At 42.0% G+C, this 20304-nt stretch overlaps 1 protein-coding gene across 17 annotated transcripts in view; it reads right to left on the reverse strand.

Annotated features, from left to right (window-relative positions):
* TNC (tenascin C) overlaps window positions 1-11567 on the reverse strand; it is a 94464-nt gene extending 82897 nt beyond the window's left edge. For all 17 annotated transcript variants that reach the window (XM_078375274.1, XM_078375262.1, XM_035255779.3 and 14 more), the window contains exon 1: window positions 11386-11567. The gene's annotated coding sequence lies outside the window, so the exon portion shown is untranslated. The remainder of the gene's footprint in view (window positions 1-11385) is intronic.
* Between the last annotated feature and the right edge of the window lie 8737 nt (window positions 11568-20304).

The following is a 20304-nucleotide window of genomic DNA, read 5'->3' on the forward strand; positions in this document are numbered from 1 at the left end:
TTTCAAGTCCCTGGGGAACAACCTGTTCTTCTTGAGTCTGGCCTGGAGAGAAGGTTAATAAGTGAGAAGAAGATACAGTGAGAAGTAGCAGACGGGGGAGCTAGAAGTCTATCATTTCTGGAAAACTGGACTTCAGACTATGTACTGTCTAAAATAAGTGTGGTTTCCAAGAAATCAATCAAGGCAGGAAGGCATTTCAGAGGGGCTGGAAATTACCACTTTCAGTTTTGAAAGCATGGACTTGTATGAACAAACAACTTATTTGTATAAGAAAGGAAAGGAGGGAAAATTTCTTCTAAATAGGATCATTTAATTCAGCATATGGCAGGAAATTTTTAAGAAATTTAGCCAGAAAGAAATACAAGTCAGAGGAAGGCGGAGGCAAATGAAGATGAATCATATACATGAATAACTTTGTATCATTCTTCTGAACTTCTTTTAGGTATAGAATTTAGCATTATGTTTTTGGAGGGGAGACTTATTAGATATACTTTTTTATTCTGCTTCAATCTCTTTATACGCATAAGTATGATAATATCCACCTTGTTAGGTTAAGGTGACTGGAAAATAAGTATAAAAATGCAATAGGTTGACTGGAAAAGATTAGTAAACATTTTCTTAAATGACCAGATAGGAAATGTATTGAGTTTGGCGGTCAGATAACTTCAGTCACAACTATTCAACTTTGCTCTTGTAGAGACAGCAGCTAGAGATAATACACAAACAGATGAGCATGGCTGTGTTCCAGTGAAACTATTTATCAAAATAGGCTGCCACCTTACGGTTTGCTAACCTTTGCTGGAATATAGCAGTTATTCAATAAATGACAGCGTCTACTATAAAACCAAATACAGATTGAATAGTAAGGAAACTAACATTTTGTTGAGTGCCTATTATACATGTTTCATGCCAAATCTTACACTAAATGCTTTTTATACATGCTATCATTTATCATGTCATTTGTTATAACAACCTGGTGAGTTAGGTACTATTATGCTTATTTGAAAATTAATTTGAGACTCAGGGAGGTTCCATGACTGGTATAAGAGGCAGAGCCAGCTTTTAAATCCTGATTTATTTGTGGCTCTAAAATGTGTGCTTTCAACTACGTTGAGCTACACTGGGCTGGCTCCTCAAGGAATTTTATTCAGTTAAGGTAAAAATTTAAATTTTTACTGCTTCATAAAGAAAGAGATCAGCATTCAAGTGGATACCTTCGCCTCCCATTTCCTAGACTTTAAGCAGCTCTTTGGTGGCTGTGCACATGTAAGCACCAAAATATCTGACCTCTGTCTTTCTTCCAGAACCTCTGGCTGGATCTCAAATTTTATACACTTCCTCTTTGGAGAATACTTAAGCCAAGGTATACTGTTTGCAAACACTTATTTGCCTCAGGTAGATGCTGGCGAGTTTCCTTTGGCCTCAAGTGGGCTTCCAGAATCTACTGAGGCCTGGCTGTGCTCATTGATTGTCTTTGCCAAAAAGAGCTGCTAATTAGGATGACATCCTGTTTGTCTCTACCTCTAGAGCTAGGTTTTCCTACCTGGGCATGCCTATTTTGTCCTAGGCGGGTTATTTGGATTTTTACTGCAGATCTAGGTGAACAAAAGCAAATTTGCAGTCCCTTTAAAAATCTACAAAGCCTTGTACAAAAGTGAAGAATTTCCAAGAGTACATTGCAAGATGTTTTTAGGTAGATGTCCTGTAGAAAAGACTATCTATGGTCAGGTGTGTTTGGAGATACTGGGCTAACGAAAGTTGCATAGATTAATGACTGCAAGATTTCTCAGATGATGCACTCTACTTCCCCAAGCCTTCCATTGGCTTCTAACCACACTCAGAATAAAATTCAAACTCCTAGCCATTGCCTACAGAGTTTCTTCTCTCGTTTTATTCTGATGTCTGCACAATGGCACATTCACATCTCACCCCACCTAAAAGAGCACCCCTCTTACCACCAGTCATTGTTTATCCCCTTAGCTTGTTTTATATTTCTGCTTAGCAAATATCACTACCTGAAATTGTACTATAAGTTTATGTGATTCCTTTTTTATTTTCTGCCTTCCCCCTGCTATGGTCTGAACGTTTGTGTTCCCTCAAAATCCACACATTGGAACATAACCACCAGTGTGATCATATTAGTTGGCAGGGTTTTGGGGAGGTACTTAGATCATGATGGCAGAGCCTTCATAAATATATTTGTGCCCTTATAAAAGACACCCCAGAGAGCTGCATTATGTCTTCCACCATGTGAGGACATAGAAGGTGCTATCTTGATCTTGGACTTACCAGCTTCCAGAACCATGAGAAAGTAATTTCCATTGTTTCTAAGTCACTCAGTTTATGGTATTTTGTTGTAGCAGCTTGTATGGACTAAGATACCCCATCAAAATGTAAACTCCATGAATAAAAGGATCTCACCTGACTTGTTTTGTATTGTATCACAAGCCCTTATAACTATGTATTGAATGGACACATGAGCTGTGCATTTCCAAGAATGGAAGAGTATCAAGTGTTCCCCAAACTCATTTGGCCAAAACACCCTCTTTTAGGTGATTACTATGAGAATGCTTTTCCACAAGACACATTTTTGGGAACTGCTTCTCTAGTGGAATCTTATCATCAAGAATTATTTGATCAACAGGTAACAAATCAATGACCACAACAAAGCATTTATATTGAATGCCAGTTTCTGTGCTAAGCAATGCTTGTGAGCTACATCATATAATCGTCACAATAAACTTTTAAAGGTGCTATTATTTTGCTTTTAATATAGATAAGAAATATTAGCTTAGAGAAGCTAAGGAACTTGGCTAAGATCACATAGCAAGCAAATATCTCTTGAACCCAGAGGATTCTGATGCCAGAGTCACACTCGTAACCATTATTCATGTCTTCTCATGGACTGTGAGTTTCTCCATGTGCTAAAATAGAGAGCTCTTTGTCTCCATCCCTCCCTTGAGCCTATTCTTTCTTCTTACTAGCTGTTGACTAATCTTTGTTATAACTTCCAGATTTTCAGCTACCTCTTGTGACTCAGCTTCAAGTCCCCAGACAGGAATCCTCTGTCCTTGGTACTGGTTTTTCTAAATCCAAAGCAATTTGTGTTTTTATCCTGAAGGCCACCTCTGAAAGCAAAGACATTCCTTGAAGCCTGTGTCCTGAGACAGTTTCCTGTCCTGGGGCTGGGCTGGTTTCTTCCTGTCATATGTTGTGTCATCACACTGCACACTTGCAAGCCAGTGGGTAAAGCGTGAAAACAACTTCAAGCTCTGGGTTTCTGAACAAACTGCTAAGAAGGGGATGTCCAAATCTGGGATGCAGCAAAGACTCTATTAGTTGCTAAAGATTAACTTTATTCAGTCAGATACAATGTTTTCTCTTAAGAATCACATTGTCAAGAAAGGCAGACAATTTCAGGATGATAAGAGGGATGATAGATTAAAACACACACACACACACACACACACACACACACACACACACACACACACGTAGAATGAGATGACAGTAGAGGGGCATCTAATTTACCTGGAGGAAGTGGTACCTGAACTGAATTTTGAAAGAAAAATATGAATAGGTGAAAAACCTAGGAAAGGACATTCTAGGCAAGAGGAAATGGCCTTTACAAGGACATAAGAATAAAAGGGTTGATATGGAGAATATGAATTACAGCTGAAGTACAGGATCTGTTTAGAGACCAGAAGCAAGATCAGAGAGAATCCCAAATGTCAGACTATCTGAATTTTTTTGCAGGCAGAAGAGAAGCACTTGGAAATCTTGAGGCCTAGGAATGTTAGTCTCTACAACTCAGGTTGAAGAAAGGGAAGGCTGGGTTTCTGGGGGCCAGTGGGAAGGAAAGCTGTTACAGTGGCCCATTTGTGAAACACTAAGTCCTGAACTAAGAGGATAATGGAGGCGGGGCAGGGGGTGATGATGGAGAAAGTGGAGAGGTAGTGAACAGATTTACTTGTCAAGACAGTAGAGACTACAACACTTATGTGTGGGGACAATAAGAAAAAAAGAATCCAAGATTTTACTGTTCATTATATCTGCTGAGAGGAATCGATTGAGGTGGGAGGCGGGGTGTCAAAGGATGAATTTTAGTTTTGGTCACATTGACTATCTTGCTTTGGAATAAAATACATTTGGAATTATTGCCTTGAAAGGCCCTTCCCTGGGGTGAAATTCAGGAGAAATTATGGCTACCCAATGCGTGAAAACAACTAATGCAAAACACCTGGCTATACTACATACACGGGAGGATGTTAGATAAAAACTAGTTCACTTTAGTGGCTGCCACAATTTTTTTATTACTCATCAGTGGAAGTACAGATGGGTTGAGTGAACATGTCATTGATAAGAGGTTACCAGTCTCTGGCAGGCAGACTCTAAGGTGGCCCCATTGACATTGCCTCCTGGCATTCCCATACATGTCTGATTATCTCCTCTTGAGTGTGGGATGGCCCAGTGACTTTCTTCTAACAAACAGCATATGTCTAAGGTGACGGAATGTAACTTCCATGATTAGATTACATAGGATTGTGATGTGCCTCTTACTTGCAGACTGTCTTTCTCATTGGCTTTGCTAATGTAAATGGCCTTTTGGGAGAAGCCACTGTGGCAAGGAACTGAGGGTGGCCTTGGACCAACAGCCAGCAAAGAGCTGAGGCCCTCAGTTCAATAGCTCTCAAGGAAGTGAGTCCAGCCAACAACCACATCAGTGAGCTTGGAAGCTAATCATTCCCCAGTTCAGCCTTTAGATGAGACATCAACCCTGTCCAACACAGATAATAACCTCATGAGAGACCATGAAGCAGAAAATCCAGCTGAGCTGTGCTTAGACCTCTAGATACCATGAGATAATAAATGTATTGATTTAAAGTAATTTGTTATGCAGTAATAGATAATGAATACAGAGACACCAGTCATCCTTGGCTCAGTCCACGTGAGCTAAGGCTGTTGAGAGAATAAGACTTTGTTCATTTTTCTTTTCTTAAAGAATGTCTTAATTCTGAAACTTTTTATATTGTCCCTGGCTTCTGAGAGCAAGAGTCAGAAGACCTAGGATTCCACCCTGACCCTAGTTGCCAACTGGCAGGAGATCTTAGGAAGATCTTTCCCTTCTCTATGTCTCAGTTTCACCCACTTTAAAATGAGTTATGCTAAACCAGGCCAGCAATTTACAAAAATATTCTGTTTTTTCCCCACAGAACCCTTTTGTCAAATGAAATTTCATGAGGAAGCTCAGTGCACAGAACAGATAAGTGGAGGGGGCTTTCTTTGAAATAAGGTTGATGGGAATCCCCTGCTTGGCCTTCCTGTCTCTCCACAGCAGCCCCCAAATCTCCTGTGAGGTTCTTTTTAAAATCCAGTCTGCAAGATTCCGGCTTAGAGGCTGCCTATTAGCCCTTTTAATAGAAGTTAAAGCATTCCTCTGTAATATCTCTGCATCTACTTTCACAAGCCCATCCCCAAACCCAGGCCATCTCCTCTGGGATGGTACTAATGATGCATCTGCCCATGGTGGGCCTGTTTTGGGGGGAAATGAACTCCAGCAGACAAAGCTCCTGCCTTCCTAATGTTCTTGATCTCAATGGTGTACAGTCTAGTGGGGCAAGGAGGGCAATCATGGGGAAAATTATGACATACACAGTGGGAGACGTGCAGAGCTCAGTGGGGACCTGGAGCAGGGGGATTCCAGATAGTCTGCAGGGCACTCATGGCTTCCCTTGGGCAGCACTTGCTTATGTGTGTTTATGCTTCAGGTCTCAGGCTGGTCACAGGGATGTGATATGAATTGGGCTTTGCCCTCATGCAGCTTAAAGTCTAGTAGAGAAAACATGTTACTCTATGGGTCACATGCTAATTATTATTATTATTATTATTTTGAGACGGAGTTTCGCTCTTGTTACCCAGGCTGGAGTGCAATGGCGTGATCTCAGCTCACCGCAACCTCCGCCTCCTGGGTTCAGGCAATTCTCCTGCCTCGGCCTCCTGAGTAGCTGGGATTACAGGCACACATCACAATGCCCAGCTAATTTATTGTATTTTTAGTAGAGACGGGGTTTCACCTTGTTGACCAGAATGGTCTCGATCTCTTGACCTTGTGATCCACCCGCCTCGGCTTCCCAAAGTGCTGGGATTACAGGCCTGAGCCACCGTGCCCAGCCACATGCTAATTATTTAATTACAATTTCTTCAAGAGGTGAAGCCTGAAGGAGCAAGCTGGAGAGAGCAAAATTAGCCAGTCTGTCAAAGAGAACACCAGGGCCCAACAGACAAGCTTTTGTGTCTTCCTTTTTTTTTTTTTTTTTTTTTTTTGAGATGGAGTCTCACTCTGTTGCCCAGGCTGGAGTGCAGTGCTGCCATCTCGGCTCACTACAACTTCCGCCTCCTGGGTTCAAGCAATTTTCTGCCTCAGTCTCCTATCTGAGATTACAGGTGCATGCCATCACATCTGGATAATTTTTGTATTTTTAGTAGAGACAAAGTCTCACCATCTTGGCCAGGCTAGTCTTAAACTCCTGACCTCATGATTTACCCATCTTGGCTTCCCAAAGTTCTGGGATTACAGGTGTGAGCCACTGTGCTCTGCTGCTTTTGAGTTTTTCTTAGCTTTGCTGTGTTTAGCCCTCTCTCTTGTCAGAAGATGAATGGAAATAGGGTGCTGATCATGACTTCCCCACCCAAATGGTTATAACCACCTTCTCAGGACTGGGAACCAGGTTTGCATTTTGACTCTACCAAGCTTTTTCTGCATGGTATTGAGTAAGCTATTTAAGTGTTTTCAGCCTCACGTTGTGCATATTTGAATGGGGTGGGGTGATGAGACTTACTAGTGGCTATGGTTGACTAAACGGCATGATGTCTGTAGAGTCCTCAGTAAATATCAGCTATTATGATTATCTCCTAGGATCCTCCTAGGAAAACATTTCAGACACATTCTTGTCAAAATTAGCAACAGCCAGCTCACCTCCTTTAGGGTAAGAGGTGAACAATGGCTAATTCTGAAGCAAAACTATCTATGTTCCAAAGTCAAGATATATCTCTTGCTCTTGGTGTATGGTATTTGGGGAGGGTGAAAGCACCAAACAAAACTATCTGAGCTACCATGGGTATATCATGAAGGACCTGTGAACTGCAGGAAATTTCAAAATTCTGAGACATCTTGGCATGAAGTATATATTTTTAAAATCTCCATTCACAAGTAGACTAAAAATACACATGGAAGGGATTTTCTATTCACAATCTGCTTTTAACATGGGCATTTTACTTTTATTTCACAATGAGGGGTCAAAGAGAGTAATGATAGTGATAGAGTTGTTTCTGAAGTGGAGGCAAAGCTGGAAATGTGACAAGGTGGAAGGAAAGTTCTAGGCTTTAGGGGATAATGGAAAAACGTGGTCACCAGGGTTAGAATCAGGTTGGTATGCAGAGTTTTCTCCTTTACAGAGAAGTATGTATGGCCCCTGAAGGTAGGTAAGTCCACCATCTCTGTCTTTTACATTGAATAGAATTATGGCCTGGGGTTTGTAGGAGGCTGGTTTTTCACACTTTGAAGGGGTTTTCCTCCTTGGAAGGGAGCCTTCATCTAATGTTTCCCACATGTTGAAGGTGTTCAAACTGGTCCAGGATAAGATTCAAGGGGATTCCCTACAATATTCTCAGAGTGAGGGGTGTGTGAATCATAATCTTCCTGAGGCTTCTGCTGAATTTGTGGCTTGGAGCCTACAACCATTTCCAAATTGTCCTGGGATTCACTGTCCCAAGGCTGATTTCACTTTACCTACCAATCAGCCCTTTTAAACTAGATGTTTGGCTCACCTGTGTGCCTACTTTTCCGAGATGAAAATCAGCAGGAGTGACCTGACTGCTACCTCTAGTTTCATTCTTCCCTCTTCCAGGGCTGAAATTTGAACTTTTCTGTTTCCAGGCAGAGAGTTGCACCACTGAGAGCTGACCTTTGTTGAGAACCATGAAAAATGATACATGGAGGGCTATTCTGTGAAATCAATAGGCACCAATGCCAGCTGGGGGCTTCTCCACCATCTTGATCATTCCCTGACGGACACCATTTAAGGTTCTAAAGTTGGTCAGCACAGCCCGATTTCAGAAGGCAATGTAGCACAGCACAAAGAACAGTAGGGTATTAGTTAGAAAGCTTGGCTCAGAGCCAACTCTGCCCCTCAATTACGGAAAGACCTCAGATGAGTCACCTAACTTCCTTGAGTATCGATTTCTTTATCCATAAAATTGAGCTACTAATTCATAATTTGTAGTGTTGGAGTGAGAATTAGATGAGAAACCATTGGCAAACCCTCCTATTACATATGTGACACATAGCCCTCACTATTAACTTTGTGTTTGTGTGTTTGATCATCACAAAGGGACTGTATATTTTGAGCTAACTAAATGTTTGCAACCTATTTTTTACATTTTAAACTGAAGTGGCTTCAGTATGAAGGGGCTTGCACTTTAGTCCGGTGGATATTTTTTCTTTTAAGAAAGCACAACTAGATGTCTATAGAAATCTAGAGAGAGAAGAGAGAATAGGTGCTTTTAATTCATTGTAAGTACTAGAAAGGGTAGGATTGAGGGGGATATGTTTTTCATTCTGTCAGCTTGAATTCTCTTTCCAAATTCCATTCTGGTTATATGATCAGGCTACTGCTGTATTTATGGGTGGCCACAGTCTGCCTGGAGGGGCATATTTAGTCAGAAAGGAAGTGTTTTCCTTCTAAAGGCAGGCAAGAAGCAGAGAAGCATTCAGAAGGAACACGACAGAATGTGCCTCTGACTTGGTGATCACGGGGACCCGGGTGTGAAACCTGGCTCTATCACTCTGAGTTCTAGGACCTTGGAAAAGTTATTCAGTCTTTCTGTTCTTGACACCACCTCTTTGTCGAACAGGTACAGTCTATACCTCAGAGACATGCTGTGGATTTTTAGTTCAATGATCCCACAAAGGGCCTATAGTTTAGAAATTAGGCTCATCATATATTTTTGCTATCATTGTCATTAGAATGATTTAAAATAGCTTTTGTTAAACCTTTTAAATTTCTCATACATATTCCTGCCTATTGCACTATCTGTGGACTTGCTCTTCTGTTATAGATGGTGACTCAGAGGGACAAAAATCCTTGTTGAAGGGCAGAATTGCAACCAGAATGCACACAGCATGGTTTCCTGATTTGTAACCGTGTTTTGCAGTATTCGAGATTCCATGGCAATGTCCCAGAGGCTAAAAGCAAAGGTGTAAGTGTTAGACCCTGTGATCTCACTTCAACCAAAGCAGACCCACACTGACCTGTCATTACCGGGGTTTTGCCCTAAATTCATGTAATGAATATTTTCATCATTAAAAATAAGTTTAATAATAATGATCTTAGAACATTCATCTTGGACAAGTCCTTGTAAAATGATAAAGAGAAACTAAGGAAAGTTTCCATTTATTGAAACCTTAACATGTGGCAGGTACTATGCCAAGAGTTTGCCATATATCATATCATTTGAATGTTGCAAGAGCCCTGTGAGACATAGTTTGTCATCCCCTTTATATGAATGACAAAGCTGAGGGCTAAAGGTTAGTAACTTCTTAGAGTGCGGAAGGGGAAGGTGAGTGGGAGATGAAATAGAGAAGCTAGATTTTTAAAACAAAGCATAGAGAAAAAAATATTTAATGACTGTAGAGCTTGGTGACATCCTTTTCAATCCATTCCCTGTTTGAGCAAACCAGAGAATATTCATATTGTGCAACTGTCACTTCCCCGCAAAGCGATCACCTTCCTGAAATGCAAAAGGCCAGAACACACTAATTTCTATCTCCTGCAAATGGCTTGTAAACACACAATGCCAGAAACTCTTCACTGGCTTATCGAGGACTGAATAAATCTTCTTCAGTCCTGAACTGGGCTTGCCTGGCTGGGGTGGGTAGTCGTTTTCATTTCTAAAGCACATATGGGAAAGCTCTGTAAAAAATAGGGGGAAAAGTCCACAAAAAACATGAAAAAGAGGCATTCATTCTTCAAGTGGGGCTCCCTGTCCTGCTCTCCCTCCAGACAGAGAGCTTTTCCAAAGAGTTTCCAACAGCATCGTACTTCACAGCTGTCAGCTTTAGAATCTGCAGATGCCTAAACTCAAAACCTCCTGACATACTGAAATCAGAATTTGACAATTACATTCAGCCCCGGGCTGCTACCTTTTCTCCAACCTGTGCCAACACAACCTCCTGCTTGTAAAATACAGCCAAGTCTCAGACCTGCCAGCCTAGTGTCTCACCCTCAGATTGGGCGAGATAAAACGTGGGGGCTGGGGGTGGGCTGAGGAACAACATGCAAGAAATGAGCCAAGATTGGCGAAGTGCCTCCTTTAACTTCCAGAGTGATGGCAGATTTTGGCAATCACAATGATTATCCATACTTCCAGGTATTGAGCAGTCACTGCCGATCTTTCTAGACCTCATTGTCTCCTCAAATGATGGCAGATGCTGTTGTCCCCATTTTAGAGATGTAAAAACTGAGAATTAAGGCGATGATGTATTTTTCTCAGGGTCATATGCATGGTGGTGGGGAGAATGCCAAACACCTCTGGCTTCAAACCTAAGCTCTTATTCTCCTTACAACACTGATGGGTGAGAGGAACCCCTGTTTTCTTTCCAAGGTACATCAGGGGCAGCAGGGTCCCTGTACATGGGCAAGTTGTTGCTGGTGATTCTAGAGACAAGTGGGATGCTGCTGGCTCTAAGCACCCTAGGCACCCTGCATAAAACCCTCTCCACCACTCTCTAGCTGCCTGTCAGTTATTCATCTGGCCAGGACCAACCTTCCCTCTTCTGTTCCCCAACTCTCATCTCCAGGGTGAAGATTTTGAGGACCAAATGAGGGAATGGGTACAAAACTCTTTGTAAACTTCATGTAAGGGCTGGTTAGATGTAAACTTTTGTATTCTCCCTGCACTCCTCTATCAGACTCCCTTTAACCCATCCCAGGGGCAGGCTGTGAGCAAACTTTGCCTTTAAACCCTACTTCCCTAACCTCAACATAAAAGAAGATTATCTCTATCTCCACAGGTGAATCAGCCAGGATAGGGGTAGGGGGGCAGTTTAGGAGAGAATTCTTACTCCTCTGCAGAACAGCAGAGGTAATAATTTTACAAAAACTCCTTCCAAGTGAGACTATTCATAAAGTTACAAAACAAAATTACAAAACCAGAACAGTCAAGGTGCATCTGATCATAACCAATACATATTCCTATTTTTTTCCATCGGTGAAAAAAAAAAACACCCCAAAGTTTTATAATAATATAAAACCACAACTTATGTGGTACCAGGAATGCAATCCGTACATCTAAGGATCTCTAATGATGAAGGAGAAACAGACTTACCTTTCCGATGGGAGAGAGACCTAGATCCTTGGAAGAAGTAAGTACCTGGAGCGGGCAGCGGCGGCGGTTCCCAGGTGCGCGGCCCCTAGAGCCCCCCCAGCCGCGCTGCCTTTGTGCCCACAGGAGGCGGGGGCGTGTGTCTGCGCGCGGGAGAGGCGGGTGACAGTAGGCAGGCTGTGGCCGGTGCAGCCAACTTTGGCTGGCTTATATAGCGAGCTCCTTCCTCTGTAATGGGACGCCTCGCCTCCAGACATCCTTTCCCACTTTTTCAGTTGGCGAATTAAAGGAACAGCCCTCCCAGCGGAACAGGGTTAGCTCAGGAAAGACTCACTCACTCCTGGCTCTAGGCCAGGAAAGGAACCCATTTGCATACAATTTACGGCGAAAGTAGGAATTCCTGCTTCCCCTCCCGCCTCCCCGCTCCTCACCCCGAGCCGTTGTTGGCGAAGTGTGATTTTTGCCCTGCTCCCCGCCCGGGTTTTCTAATTGTGAGACGGAGGCCGGGGAGCAGGAGGGAGCAGGGTCCGCAGCCCTGACTCCCCTCCTGTACTGGGTCAAGCTGGAAACAAGGGACCAGGGCTCGCCTGGGCTCTGGGCAGCAGCTGCTCAGTGGCACCTCGGAGCGAGCACAGGGACTGAGCCCAGTTCCTGGAAAGAGGAGATAAAGCCCTTCAAAAGCCTGGGGCGGTTTAGGTTTCTCTGGGCCAGCAGAGAGGTAACCCAGGATTAGTTCTCGGCAGGTGGGGAGCGCTCCCACCAGCCCTGCATTTCTTAAGTGGGAGCCAGCCTTGCCCAGCTGCTCAGAGGCAACTTTGTCCCAGCCCCAGCGTCCTACAGGAGGGTAGCTTTTTGACATTGTTCATGCCCTGTGCCTGGTGTGGTCTTCTCAGCTGGATCTCCAGGGGGAAGGGTTTCTGAGGTTTTCTCTCAGTGCTGAAAGGCGTCCCCCACAGCCGTTTCTTTAAAGAAAAGTAATCATTTAAAAAGGTAACAACCTAATCCTTGAGCGCTAAGCCGCGCTTTGCTTTCCAGCCTGCGGTGGATTGCTTCCAAGCTCTGACTCATCCTTCGTTTGTTGGTTAGCATGCATTGAGTGTCCGCAGGGCACACAGGGGCGTTTAAGGGAGTGGAGAAGTGGCACTTCACCCTTGCCTAGAGACTTCTGAGCCGGTGGCAGAACATAGTAGTCTGTGACAGGCGAGGAAAATGAAAGATCAAATGTAATCCAACCTGCAACTCCCATTGAGCCCTCCCTTATTAAGTCTATAATAAAGGTGCTGTGCAGAGCACTTTATGAACACTCTTTTTATTCACTATTTTTATTATATCCTTGCAACCAGTAAGTAGGATGGGCACAAGTGTCTCCTTTTTACAGAAGAAAACTGAGGTTTAGAGAAGTAATGAAACTCCACCAAGGGAGTACGCCTGGGAAGTGTTTATTATTAGAACACTGGGCTCCAGAGTTCTGTGACACGTTACTGTTTAGGAATAGGGAAGGTTGATATTTAAACAATGTTTTATGCCATGTTAGACTGTTAACACCACTTTTGTAGAAACTACAGCCATATTTGAATATGAAATATTATTTCTTTGTTTCGTAAAGCTAATTAGGAGAGATCTTTGATTTTTAAAAATTAACTGCTAATAATGGAGGTCTCAACTTTCCACTTATTTACAACATTAAATGATAACATCCCCACAGTTATTATTGTTGCTGTGGCCCTCAGTTTCCCCATCTGAAAAAAACAAAAAGCAAAACAAGATTAGGTCATCCTATGGTTGCTTTGGCTGTAGTATTTTAAGATTCTCTGCGAAAGTGACCCTCCCAGATAGCAAGAAAGCCCATAAATAGTCATGTCATAAAACTGCTCATTTGAACTTTTGATCCATTTTGGCTGATTCAAATGATGGTTGTTTGGGAAGTTTTAAAATCTGTGCTTTAGCCAAAGCATATTTCAGTAGCATGAAGCTGTGTTTCAACCAGCAGTGAGTGCTTCCACGCCCCTCAGCTTTCCTAAGGCTATTGAGTTAATCTCTTGGGTTAGGGAGTAAAATATTAGAATAGTGTATCATACACATCATATGGTATATAAACTATATTTGTATATAACATATAATCAATACATATTTATAATTCTGTATAAGTTTTAAAATAAGACAAGAGAGCATGCTAGTCAATGGGATGATAAATGTGGCTTTTTCAGGGAATTTTCCACACTCGAATTCCTCTCCCCAGTTCTCTCAGGATTCTACAATCATTGATTGGTGTCTACCACAAGTGGCGTAGCCAATCACAGGGAAACTAAAGCCAAATATGACTAGGCTGGCCCCCAAGTGGAGCTGACAAACAAGAATACTATTATGCATTAAGTTAACAACTATCATATCAGTATATTCTGATAACATAGGGAAGAGATGATTTATGCATTTTTAGGAGAGGTTGCCTGTAAAAGGCATTTTCTCCAAAAAGCCATGTGGCATCTTAAGCTACATAGCTTTTTGGCATTTGAGTAAGGAAGGCCCAGACAAGGACGTGTTTTCCATCCCTGTACTGTTCTCAGCCTTTGTTTCTGGTAGGTGGGTCCATATGTATCATGTACTCTACAATACCTCAACCTTTGTTCATGCTAGGAGGATGCCCTAGGATCCTCACCTTCATGTCCTCACATCTATTTATCATCAGTTCTGATCTGACTTCACTATAGTGCTTCCTAGATGGAAGAAGTCCATCTAGGAAGAAATGCTCCCATGCTCTATGGCATGTGTAACTCTATTAGGACATCCATTGCATCTACATGGTATAATTATGCATGTGTGTGTCTAGATTTTCCTCCTAGACTCTAGGTTGCCTGAGGCTGGTGATCACACTGGCTTTTTCTGTACTTGGCATAGAGCTTTGGATATCATAGAAGCTCAGCAAATATAGAATGAATGAAGTAATGGAGGAACAAATAAATGTTTGACATGTTGTGCTTTATTATTAAATTCTTCCTTTTACAACCATAGAACCTGAAAAGGAAACTGGATTATTGTGTTCAATGCCTCCATTGCACAGATCAGAAAATGGGGCACTGAGAGGAAGAATGACTTGCCTGAAGCCACTATGCCTGTTTTCCAGGAAGAAAACTGTCACAGTCAGAACTGAGCAACCAAACCACACTAGACATTACAGCAGAGGATGTTTATGGAAATTAAGAACCATTTATCCTCCTGTTTGGCAGAGGCCATACCTCTTGGCATCTGATCCCTCATGGTTGCATCCTTCTCAGAAGCATAAGCACTTTTTTCCACATGAGAGGGCAGAATGCGTGTAAACACCACCTCTGCATAGAGCTTCCTGCCAAAGATGGATTTTGTTGTTGCTTGTTTGCAATTCTCATTCAGGAGTTGCTGGTGGAGGCTGTGGTTTGGAGGCCAGAGGAATGTGGGGTTTGCCTCAGGTGAGATCATTCTCATTTCCTTAAAGGTCTGTTACATGTAATACTTTTTCTTCCAGACAGAACAGCCAGTGAGTGGAATTTTGGACAGGACTAGTGCTGAGGAAGCTGAGTGTCCACTTCCCCATGGAATCCCCTGCTTCCTACTCTGATTACGTACTCCTTCACTGCTCCCAACCTCCTCCTCCTCTTCTTGGGATTCATCTGGTGTGCTAACTCCAGTCCAAAAATCTCATGTGACTCCATAATTACCAGAAATCTTTCCCAAAGCTGGATGGATCTCTGATCCCACACAGTGGGCCCATCATTTAATTAAATGCATTTGGTTAGAGTCAAGGTTTTCCAACTTGCCTACAGATCTTTCTTGAGTGGTCTTCTTTTCCATCTCTTCTCACTTTTCCTTAGACAACAAAGGTCAATTAAAAAAAAAGTCAAAGACTGTATGGAGTATGTGGCAAGACATATGACAACTTCTCTGATGGATGGACTATGGCAATTTACCTGCACCATCAACCAAGAAGTCATGTCTAGTCAGCACAGCAGAGTGGAGAGCATTGGTTGAGTGTCCGCATCTTGAAGCTGCATCAACTTGCTGTGTGACTTTGGGAAGTTCCCTTTCCCCGCAGAACCCCAGTGTCCTGGTTACCAAGTGGGCAATTCCCAAGGATTACAGAAACTCAAAACTTCCAAGTAAAATTTTTAAAGAAATAATTTAGAAGTCTCCAAGCATTTGCACATCCATTTCCCTAGGAAGAACCCTGCCTTATTGCCATGATGAATTAATTCCTTTATTTTTATTTTATGTTTTTTGAGATTTCCTTCATAGTGCTTCTTCTAACAAAGTTTTTATGACCCTAACACCCAGATGGAAGGGCTTCTCTTTCAGGCTCATTCACACCATCATTTTCTAATTTTTAGTATGTTGCCCATTTTGTTTCTTTTGCCTGTTTACCCTGCTAGATTATGGACACCTGAGGGTAGGTGCTGTGCCTTTCCATTGTTTGTCAGCAGTTCTGTTTGTCACCAGCATCTGTTGATGGCTGCTGCCTATGCCATACCATTTGTTAATTATTTTGAATAGCGTTTCTGCATATCATAGTTTTTAGAATAGCATATGACCTGTAGCAGATTTGGGAGGTAAGCAATAAAAACATTCTTGAAGTGACTTTTTAAAGATGTTTAGAGACCTTAATTATTATCATCGATTCACTCATTCATTTGCCAAGCTGGTCTGTGGGAACTACTTGATGGCAAGGACTGTGCTTTTCACCTGTACAGATCCAAAGCACTTGGAGGTCAATTAATATTCCCATGAAATGATTGACTGATCAACTAATTGGCTGCATAATGGAAAATGTATGATATTAGCACACAGTGTTGGGTTCTATTTGGCTCAAGTGCTTACAATGTGAATTACCCTGAGAAAAGCATGTCCCCTCTCTGAAGCCCCTCTTCTTCTTCTTGGGATTCATCTGGTTTCCTGTTTCATAAAACTGAGGTAAAAATCTGTACCTTGAGTACTTTTCAAAATTCGTATGACGACCAAGTAAGAGGGTATAAGACAAAGTGTTTAGCAAACTGGGATGCCCTCTGTAGCGTTTTCTGATGCTAAATGATGTGGTTCCCTTCCCCACATCATCCCCCAAATCCCAGTAGAAAGCTCAATCTCTGCATAGCTGTATTGTTCTTATGAAAGCATGGAACTCAGCTTATATCTGAAGCACTTCTGGGCTTTGCAGGGGCTAGCAGCAGGGAGAGGGGAGTTGAAGCCACCTGATGCAGTCTTGTTAACACATTCTAAAGACTGCCTCTTTGGAGGTTGAAGGTAAAGAGGGAGGGTTTAAAAAAATAGCATTGCTCAAGCTAAATTAGAAGATCTGGAGTCCTGTATTCCCCACAGAGGGCTGGGGAGGCAGTTTTGATCACGTTTACCGGTCTGAGCTCAGGCTGCGGTGATGAATACAAGTGGGTCAAACCTTCTTGGGCTTAATACAGGTCCCAGAAGGAATATATAGCTTTGAAATCAATGCAAATTGAATTTCTTTGTCTGATTTTCCACAGCTGGGTTGGCTACCTGTGAAGAAGTATAATTTGCCTCTTTTCCTTCTCGCTTAGGTTTCTTAAGATTTCTTTTGTGGACAACAAAGAATAGCACTGATTGAATACTTCCTGTAATCTAGGCACTGTTGAAGCAGTTTGCATGTATTACATTATTTAATCTTTACAATGAGCTTATTGGGTTAGTCCTATCATTGTTTCTATTTGCAGATGGGGATTGTGAGACATGGAGAGGTTACATGGGTAATAAATAGTAGCAAGAGGATTCAAAGCCACCAAGAGGATTCTTGCTCCCAATTTTCTATTATTGTGGGTGCTTCCTTATGTATTTAACGTAACAATTGCTCAAAGGCAAAGATGATATTTTTTGACTCATGAACCAGATTGAGTGATTTTGGAGCTTGTGCATAAAGATCTAATGAGGCAAGGAGGGCTTTGGTTATTTTGCTTTGTCCCTGTGTATTTGTGCTAATCCTGGAGTTGTGGGATTACCTAGCATAGACTTGATTTCAAACCTTCACTGAACCAATAATAGCTACAAAAAGGAGTAAGGCCTTGGTTAAATTACTCAACACCTTTCTTATAGGTCATTCATCTATAAAACAGGTACGATAATAACTGATACTCCTTGGAGCTAGTTTCAGGATTCGAAGAACAGTACTTTGTCAAATGTTTATGCTGTTGCTAGCCACACTCTAAGTAATCTCAAAACGGTGGCCTTTGGCTATTGTAAATAAGTCACTTATTCTACTCTGAGCCTTTACTTCCTCATCTGCAAAATGATGGAAAAGATAATGTCATAGCTATGTTTCAGAACTTTGCTCACTAAAATAAGAAGGGTTAATAAAACAAATGCACATGCAAATAAAAAATATACAGCTCTTTTCATCATAGGACAAGATTTTCAGATTGACTGAACTGTACTATTCATCCTATGTACTTAAACATTCTTAATAAAGTTCCCCTCCAACCTGCTACACACATGCAACACACACTCTCTTTCTCTTTCTCTCTCTCTCTCTCTCTTCATTAAAATGAGTATTTGCCTGAAGGGATGGTTAGTATTGCTGAGAGAGAAATAGTAGTTTGAACTTTCTTTGAAAAGTAGAACTACATTTGCTCATCCGTTCAATAGCAGGTATTATTTTTGTTAATCGTCTTTCAAGCCTTATACATTCTGTTTCTCAGGTGAAAAACTTTCCTTTACTCAGAGACAGCTGGGTGGTTTCACTTGCCTCAGAGCCAGCAGCTCCCTCAGCAGGGACAAGAGGTTGATGGACTGGCATCACATACGTATTTGAGTCACTCTCCTCCTTGGGAAGTACTCTGGGCTGGCCCTTTGTCCCTTACCCTTCCCAAGGAGGAGACTAGATTAATCCTTATTATTTTACTGAGCACATACTGGGCAGTCCTTACCTCGACAACTTCCTTGCCCCACAACTTTCCAATAGTAGGGTTGGTATCAAATATACCCACTTGTATTTGCTAATAACACGACAAAGCATTGGCATTATCCCAGTCCTCATGCCAGGCCATTCCCCTGTTACAAGTGAGAAAACTGAGGTGAGGAGAGATCAAGAGACTTGCTGCAAGTCACACAGCTGGCGTGTGGTCTCACAGAAGGTTTGCACATGAAAATTACTGGGCTTTTTGGGTTTCCATTGCAGAGCCATCTGTAAAGAATATTATTTTATTGGTCTTAGGGGTACAGTGGTATACAGAAGAAGCTCATGATCTGACACTGGACAGGTGGGGTCAATCTTAGCTCTGCCAGTTATTAGCATTTGACCTTTTTCAATTTCCTTCACTTATGTGACCCCATCTTGTATCTGAGTCTGTAAAAGAGGAGTGAGAATGCTTACTTCACAGGGATAAAGGAAGGGCTGAGGGAAACTGAATAAGGATTCCCAAGATGTGAGTTTGAATCCATGAAATCTGTGAATATTATCTTGTATGGCGAAAGGGACTTTTCACTGTGGCTAAGTTAGGGATCTTGAGATGGGGAGATGATTTTTCACATACTTAAAAGTGTCCTTGTAAGAAGAAGGCAGAGAGAGATTTGACTACAGAGGAGGAGAAGGCAGTGACTAGGGAACAGAGATTGCAGTGACGTGGCTACAAGCCAAGGAATGCCAGCAGACGGCTGAAAGAGGCAAACGATGGATTCTGCCCTGGAGCCTCCAGAAAGACCAACCCTGTTGACAACTGGATTTTACTGAAAACTCACTTCAGGCCTCTAGTTTCCATAATTGTAAGAGAATACATTTCTGTTGTATCAAGTCATTAAGTTTGTGATAATTTGTTAGAGTAGCAATATAAATCCAATACAAGAAATAAATGAGAGAGTATCTTTGCCTTGTGCATGATAGAGCCTTAACAACAGTAATGTTTAACTTGAACTCATGGAAACAGAGAGCAGAAGAAAGGTTACCAGAGTCTGGAGAGGGTAGTGGGAGGGTAGGTAGGGGGTGGGGATGGTTAATAGGCACAAAAAATAATTAGAAAGAGTAAACAAGATCTAGTGTTTGATAGCACAACAGGGTGACTATAGTCGATAATAATTCAGATGCACATTTAAAAATAACTAAAAACGTATAATTGGATTGTTTGTAACACAAAGGATAAATGCTTGAGGGGATGGATACCACATTTTACATGACGTGGTTATTAAACAAAACATCTCATGTACCCTATAAATATATACGCCTACTTTGTACCCACAAAAATTAGTGAATTTTAAAAAAGGGAATGATTAGTATTGGTCTGAGAGATTATTTTTCTGGGATAAATGGCATTAACTTCACTTGAAACTGAAATGCTTTTCCATAGAGATGCAGCTCTATGACATAAATGCGCATAGCTAGATTTTCAAGTAGGTTTTTGTCACAGCTCCTTCATGACATTTTAGGTGTAGGCTGAAAGACAGAGAAGGAAAGGGAAGTTGGAGGCAGTTACAACCTCCACCATTAGCCTGAGAGTTTTGAAGTGGCCTCTTGACATGGGAGCTTTGCAGCGTCCAGTGGTTTAGCCCTCAGTGGGGAGTAAATCTGGACTTACACATGACATTCCTATCATTGCAGTGTCAGTCTGAACCCAGCAAGTGGCAGGCTTATCTGGGTCACTGCTCATCTGTAATTCAGAGGATTTACCCACAGCACACTTTGACAAGTGTGAAAAGAGCTATGAGACAATCCTGCTCAAGTTAGAGATAAGAAAGGAGGGTCCAAAGCAGTTGCCTGTCTTGCTTACTCTGAGCTAAAATCCAGGTCTGCTCATTTGGGAAACTGTGTTCCACATGGAGGAAGGAACTTGCCTAGATTAGTGTAAGACCAGCCAAAACCTAAGGATTTTATTGCTTAAAAAAGTTCTTCACACCCATTCAGCTTCTTCACTTAGAAAGGACATAAAAAGGGAACTGAGAGGA

This window comes from Callithrix jacchus, chromosome 1, assembly GCF_049354715.1.
Source record: "Callithrix jacchus isolate 240 chromosome 1, calJac240_pri, whole genome shotgun sequence".
NCBI lineage: Eukaryota > Metazoa > Chordata > Mammalia > Primates > Cebidae > Callithrix > Callithrix jacchus.